Raw genomic sequence first — 6,965 nt, forward strand, 5'->3', positions numbered from 1 at the left:
AAATCATTTACAAAATTAGACAATCTGTGTTTGTTTTGCAAACTTTAGCAACAAAGTGATGTAAGTGATTTGCATTTGTGTAGAGGGGAATAAGTTAAATGTGACTTTAGTCGGGCCAGATGCAGATTTCAGAATGATATGAGAATAATTAAGGTATGGGAAAAATTGCTATGTTTTTGAAGTTTATCAAATTGGCAGATTAACCACCAAAATTACATTCTTATTTTTAAACAATGTGCTATTGATTCCCGACTGTGGTAGACAAAAACAGGATACTCATTTCTAACTGTGTAATTTATAATCTGAACTGACAGCTCCAGCTAACTAGCATTCAAGCTAACGTAAGCGTCATGAGTTTAATCAATGTCAATCAATCAATCAATGTTTATTTAGTTGGTTTAAAACATTCCTGATCCTTCAATGAATTTACTACAAGTGAGATTGTGTAAGGGAAACATGTTTTTCTTCTCTTTTCCACTGTGAGACAACACGAAAGACCAAGACACATAAAGACATTATGAAGGGGAAAGAGGTAGAACCCTGAGGGTATCATCCTCTTTGTGATCACCTCATCACTGATAAGAATCAAATGAGGTCGACGTCTCTTTCCTCTGATACATTTTACAACTAGCTTGTCACAACCTGGGCACATTTCCGACACCTATATATAATGTCAGATGGAATGCTTTGCAGGTTTTCTTTTTCGTTGATCAATGGTTCATCAGAAACCTTTGACGCAACAGCCCCACTGCATTTTTCTGTTCACCCACTCACCATGTTGCCACACATGATCAAACAACTTGAACATCTTAAGATTGTTTTTCCTTTTCAAATTTTATGCAAGAGATTGTAGCAGCAGTTGTCTGAAGCCAACATCCAAGAAGGTGTGGTTATTTTTGCAATCTATGTAAAAACAGCTTACATGAGAAAGTTATGTGAAGTAGCATCAACTTAAAAAAAAGTCTAAATAAAACAGCTAAGTGTAAAAAATATATGTATTTAGAATCTTGTTTAGTCTTTCGCTCCACAACTCAGCCTTTGAAATGATGCCAGAAGCTTCATTCTGTCAGGACATCTCCCACCTTGGCATCCATGTCCCTTCCTTACAGGATTTTGAGTAGCTTTTTATCCCCCGTCGAGAAATAACACAAGTTCCTTCACTTCTTAATCACTCAACGTCACTACGAATACTGCTTTGAAGCAGGTACCACTTGAGTAAACACCCTTTGCTCTAAGCTATAATTATTCTGCCATTTCAAATTAAATACCCCTCTCTCTCAAATGGTCCCTTTCAATAAAAATTCCTGATCCTCCAAGAACAAATTCTCGCACAAATTATTCTAAATTGCATTAGTACGTGTAATTATTATTATTATGGCTATAACTGTAGTCAAAACTACATCCATAAATGCAACTTGAAAAAAATCCATTTGGATATGAAATGTACATGTCATCATTAGAAATATAGTGAGCCCTATCACCTTGGAAACAATGTTATGAAAAGGTTTGAATGTGCCTACTTTAATGTTGCAACACTCTTCCTTTAGGTGTCACCAGACTGGCTCGAGTCCAGCCAACACCCATTCACCGCTGTTCCTACCTTTGGCGTTGCCATTGGCACTCGCTAACTAAATAACACACACACACACACACACACACACACACACACACACACACACACACACACACACACACACACACACACACACACACACACACACACACACACACACACACACACACACACACACACACACACACACACACACACACACACACACACACACACACACACACACACACGTACCCAGTCCAATCCAAACTCCTTGATCATGTCTTGGGATGGCAGTAATGACGGTATTTAACCCCAGTGATTTGGTATTTCTCCGTGTTCTCTAACATCTCCCAGGAATTCAGCCAGAGGATTAACCGGCTGTCAATCTGACACTTAGAGGTACAATTCATTTGCTCAGCAGAGAAAGCAGATTTGGCCTTTCTAAGAAGAGGAGCAGTGCGGCAACGGAACATAAGAAAGTCTTTAGACAATTGCAAGTCTTAAAGATTAATAAAACATAAACCCTCTGATTTGACATCTGTTAAACCTTACGTGTCGTAACAAGTGTGTGACTTTTCGAATGATGTGACAGCAGAGTTTCCGAACATCATACCAGAGATAGCATTTACATTGGTAATACACCTAAAATAACTAAATATATCTATATATTGTTACAGAGTAAAGGAACTGTATCACTTTCCCTGTGTGTTCAGGTTAATCTGAGCATATCTTCACACTTTAATCATTGTTATGCCCCACCCTTTTTCGTGTATTCTCTCACCTATAGTGAGAAAACTGTAGTTTTATTTAGCTCTTTTGATGTTGTCAATAGTAATGATAATGGTCCAAAGCATGTGAAACTGGAGAGTTAAGCTAAACTACTTCCCCTCTTTTCCAACCCATAGCTTTTTACTTACTGCATCTAACAAGTCAGATACATGGCAGATTGAACAGGAACCAAACCATCATTCAACAATCAGAGGCACTCTTGCATATCACCCATAACTTGCTCTATTGCTCTGAGTGAGATAAATGTTTTTCTCACAGTGTTGTCTCTGCTGTTCACCTCAACCGTGGAGGTAGGAAGTGAAAGGGGAAAACCCCTGGAATCCCCACTTTCTGTGTGGTCCATAAACCCCAGATTCAAGAGGTATTACCCACAACCTTCATAGCTGTCTCAAGTAACACAATATCAATATACATATTAAGGGTGTCAACCCAAACTGAACAAGAAAGAAATGTAAATATCACAAAATATGGAGTTTTTAAGCAAAGTACACATGAATGGAGGGGAAATGCTCCTCATCTTTTGTAATGTAGCATGCACTGTACAAACTCATCTAAAGGGATGCTCCTTTTCTTTATTCTAAAGTAAATGTATTTTGCTCAGAGACTGAACATCTAAAGTCTAAGAAGTTCAATGACATTCTTTAAAATCAAGAGAAACCCAACCTATGCCTGGATTGGACACCAACATGTTTTATTTGCTATATGTTCCCAACATATGAGACCATGAAGGGAGACCATTAACAAGCCCCCACTGGCCCTTCTTAATAATGTGGGGCTAACTGATGGAGACAAGCCAAATTGGGGGAAGGAGCCTGGATCCCTCAGTGGGCTACCGGAACTACTGTAGCTCTGTGTGTGTGCTTCCCTCAGCGGAGGAAATACTACCCCTCTGGAGACTATTACCCAGTAGCACCATTAGCACTGGAAGGCGGAAATGGAGCTGCTTTGTGTTCCCAACTTCCCACTGCTGTGGAAATGGTACACATGCAGACTCGAAATCAGATAGAAAGTATGACAGAATGATATGGTGAACTGGGTGGTGTGGTTTGTTGTTGGAGTCACTTTAATCAACAGTCTATACAAACCACTAAATACTTTAGCATCCGACAATTGACTAAAGGGGGTGGCTCATTAAGATGTAAATATTGGTCTATTGGATGGACTACTGAACTAATGTCTTTGAGACTTTGTACAGACATGGTCCCCAGTGGATGAACCCTACTGATGTCGCTTATGCCTGGCTTTTCCTCTTGTCTCAATATGACAATGACAATATGTTTTTTACAGCAGATTTCCATGAAACTTGGTACATATATACATGTCTCCAGAGGATGAACTTTACTGGTTTGAGTGAACCCCTGACTTTTCCTCTCTTATATTTTTATTTTACTTATACTTTGGTTAATTACCAAATACCTGCACAAATAAGGGCATTCCCATCAGGGCTTAATGTCAGCAGGTTACATGCTAAACTAAGATTGTAAAACAAGAATGAAAAATGAAACCTTCTAAACAGCAGTTTGTTAGCATTGTCATTGTAAATATGTCAGCATGCTGACGGCAGCACATATTTAATAGCTCTACTCAGTGCAGCACAGCCTGTAGGCTAATGACTCACCTTGTTTCTTATAAAATCAAATCAGGTATCTTTCGAGAACAAAAGCGAACTTGCAACATTAGTCAACTACATCCTGCATGTTAAATCTTAACAGGTTACTTATTTTATTAGATTTTGCTGTTTGAAGCTTATGCTGAACTTATTTCAATGGAAAAGGGGCCATTATCAGACAACAGCTCTTATCATGCCAAGGTGTGGCTACCAGAATTGAGAAGCTTGGCTTGGCTAGGTGTCCACCGACACTGACGTAGCCAGGTGTGATTTGTACAGTCAAGAGCAGGTAGCATTTACACTCATTCATTGATGTCACGTTATTATAAGGGAAGCTCTAGAGTTTGCCTTTTCCCTTTCTCATGTATTTGATGACTGATGAACTGAATAAACATCTACAGTTATTGGGAGGTGACGTAATCAAACTACGCTCATGGTGTATAACTTTGTTTGTACTTCATATGTAACTATTGCCTGCTGTGTCTCTGTTGGTCTAAGGTCTCCCCCTTTCCCCCTATTTATCTATGGATGTATCTGGCAGGTTGTACATAATCAAAACCAAGGGTATAAGGATAGTGCATGTTGTTAGTATTGTAAGTCCAAGACTAGATAAAAAGACTGTATTTGACTTGACCTTTTACTTTTTGTATTAAATATGCAACTTATGGCAGGTTTTAGTTTTGTGTTAGTCTACTCCAGTCTTTTTTCAATCCTATATATACTTCTGCTGTGGGTTACTTAAACATTTAAATTGTCACAATAATATTGACATCAAATATTAGCTGTCACAGGCTTCAAAGTCAGTGAATTTGGTTCACTGACTTTAGAGGATAGGGTTGAACATTAGTACAAGTCGTCTCATTTTGGTATAATAATACTAAACTTAAAATTAAAAAGTAACCAAAATTAAAGATAAACTGGGTCCCTGCTCCAGGCACTGTCAGATAAGATCAGTGTTTACGTTTGTGACTAATCATAACAAGATGGTAGGTTTCTCAACAAAAACTTGGGACAGTCAGTCACTCTGCCTGTTCTCAAGGTTCAGGAAGACCAAAGCTTTGATTATTAATCTCTGACTTTTATTATCCCTCTGGGTAGTTTCTCAAACCCGACATAGCTTCAGCAAACCGCCACTGAATCACAACCCTGAGCTGCAGACCTGTGACTAACAAAAAACTGATACATCAAATGATAGAAGAACAACACCGAGTTGGTTTAGTTTATTCCGCAGTTTTTTCCAGAATTACCACCAGATAAGCCAGTATTAGTATGAAAGCCTTCATGTGCAGCATTGGTGATAAATATATCACCCCCTATTTATAGTAACTAAACTAGTCATCTATTGTATAAATAGTACACTAAAGAACTGAGGGCTGATTTGCCACTTCTTTATAATGCATTATCTCGTGCACTGTTATAACTCAACACTCAAACATGGCACGTCATGTTTAACAGGTGTTGAATGAAGCTTGAATGCTATCTGGTAAGAAAGTAACATCGTAGATACGGCTTTGGGCGAAAAGCCAAGTGTGAAGATAAGATTCTCGATAGTGCCTGCTGGTGCACCTGCAGAATGTGGAGAGCAGAACAAATAAAGGATATGAAATCCTGTTTCGGAGCAGGCACAGAGCCACATGTGGATGATGGTATGTTGAAACATTTAGAGACAATGGAAAATATCAGGCTTAAGTTAAATGATGAATTGATATAGCATTATACCTTTATGCGGACTGGGCAGATAAAGAGTCTTTTAGACATTGGATCATCCTGCTTACTTTTCATAACTTATAGTTGAACAACTCATGAACAAAAACGTATAACATACAAGAAAATAAAACCATCAATTATCAAGCATCACTTTATAAAAGTGGCGAAATAGTTCCTCCGAGTACTACAGTGGGGGAATAGGCAAGTGCTGTGCTTGGTATCAATCAGTTGTTTCTTTATTCTGAGCCTTGCTGTATTGCCAGCCTTTATGAATATCATTGACTATGTTTTTCAGTTAAATGCTGAAAGTATTGCCTTAATAAATCATCTTTTCAGCGGACGAGAAATTAAGCCAATCAGGCTGGGAGTACGTTTTTGTTGGGGGTTAAAATTCTATTATAATGCATATAGGGAATTAATCTAAGCCTCAAGAAATGGGACTTAAAGAAGAAATACAAGGTAGAGCAAATAATGAGATGGGAACTGTGGAGAGCTAGGGTATAGTTTTATTAACTAGCTTTGGCCATGACAGTCAACAGCTGTTTCTCAGTATTGTTCCCTTGTGTTTCTCTTTGTTCCCCCTCATCCACGTCCCCTGTTGGTCTCTCTTTCTCTGTGTGTGTGTGTGTGTGTGTGTGTGTTTTGTTCCTGTGCTGCCTTTTACTGCTTTGCACATCCACACACCTGGTCTGAATCAGCCTTTTTTAGTCCTTCCCGATCAGCCAATCAGCTCCATGCCTGCTTTCCTGCCTAATCACCTGATTCTCCACACCTGTTCTCCACCAATTTCTCCCCCTGCATTTGATCAGCTGATTAGATTTCTTTATATTTAGGTTCTGGTTTGGATATTTGGTTCTGGTTTTGAATAAAAAGTGTATTCTTTAAGTTCTGTTTGCTGAAGACTCCTGTGTGTTTTTTGGCCTTCCTGGATAGAAAAGCCAGAAAATGAGGAAGTCTGTTATATGCACAGGCTTGTAATCAGATGACTATCAGCAGAGAAGTCTTTTTTTGTAAGCCTAACATTGTCAAGATCTGTCTGTGTTGTGTTTTTGCCATGTCTAGTTCTGTCTTTGGTTTCATGTCTCTGTGTTCACCCCCCGTCTTGCCTGTTGCTTCCTGTCTCTGTGTTCCCTCCTACCTGATTACCTGATTGTGTTCACCTTGTGCTCCTGTGTTTTCTCCTCCCTCCTCACCTGTGTCTTGTTTGTGTGATTAGTCTTATGTGCATTTAAATTCTGTTTTTTCCATGTGTCTTTGTGAGATTATTGATGTTATTGGAAGGTTTTTGTTCAGAGGGATTTTGTG

This window comes from Notothenia rossii (genome assembly GCF_949606895.1).
Source record: "Notothenia rossii genome assembly, chromosome: 9".
Taxonomy (NCBI): Eukaryota; Metazoa; Chordata; class Actinopteri; order Perciformes; family Nototheniidae; genus Notothenia; species Notothenia rossii.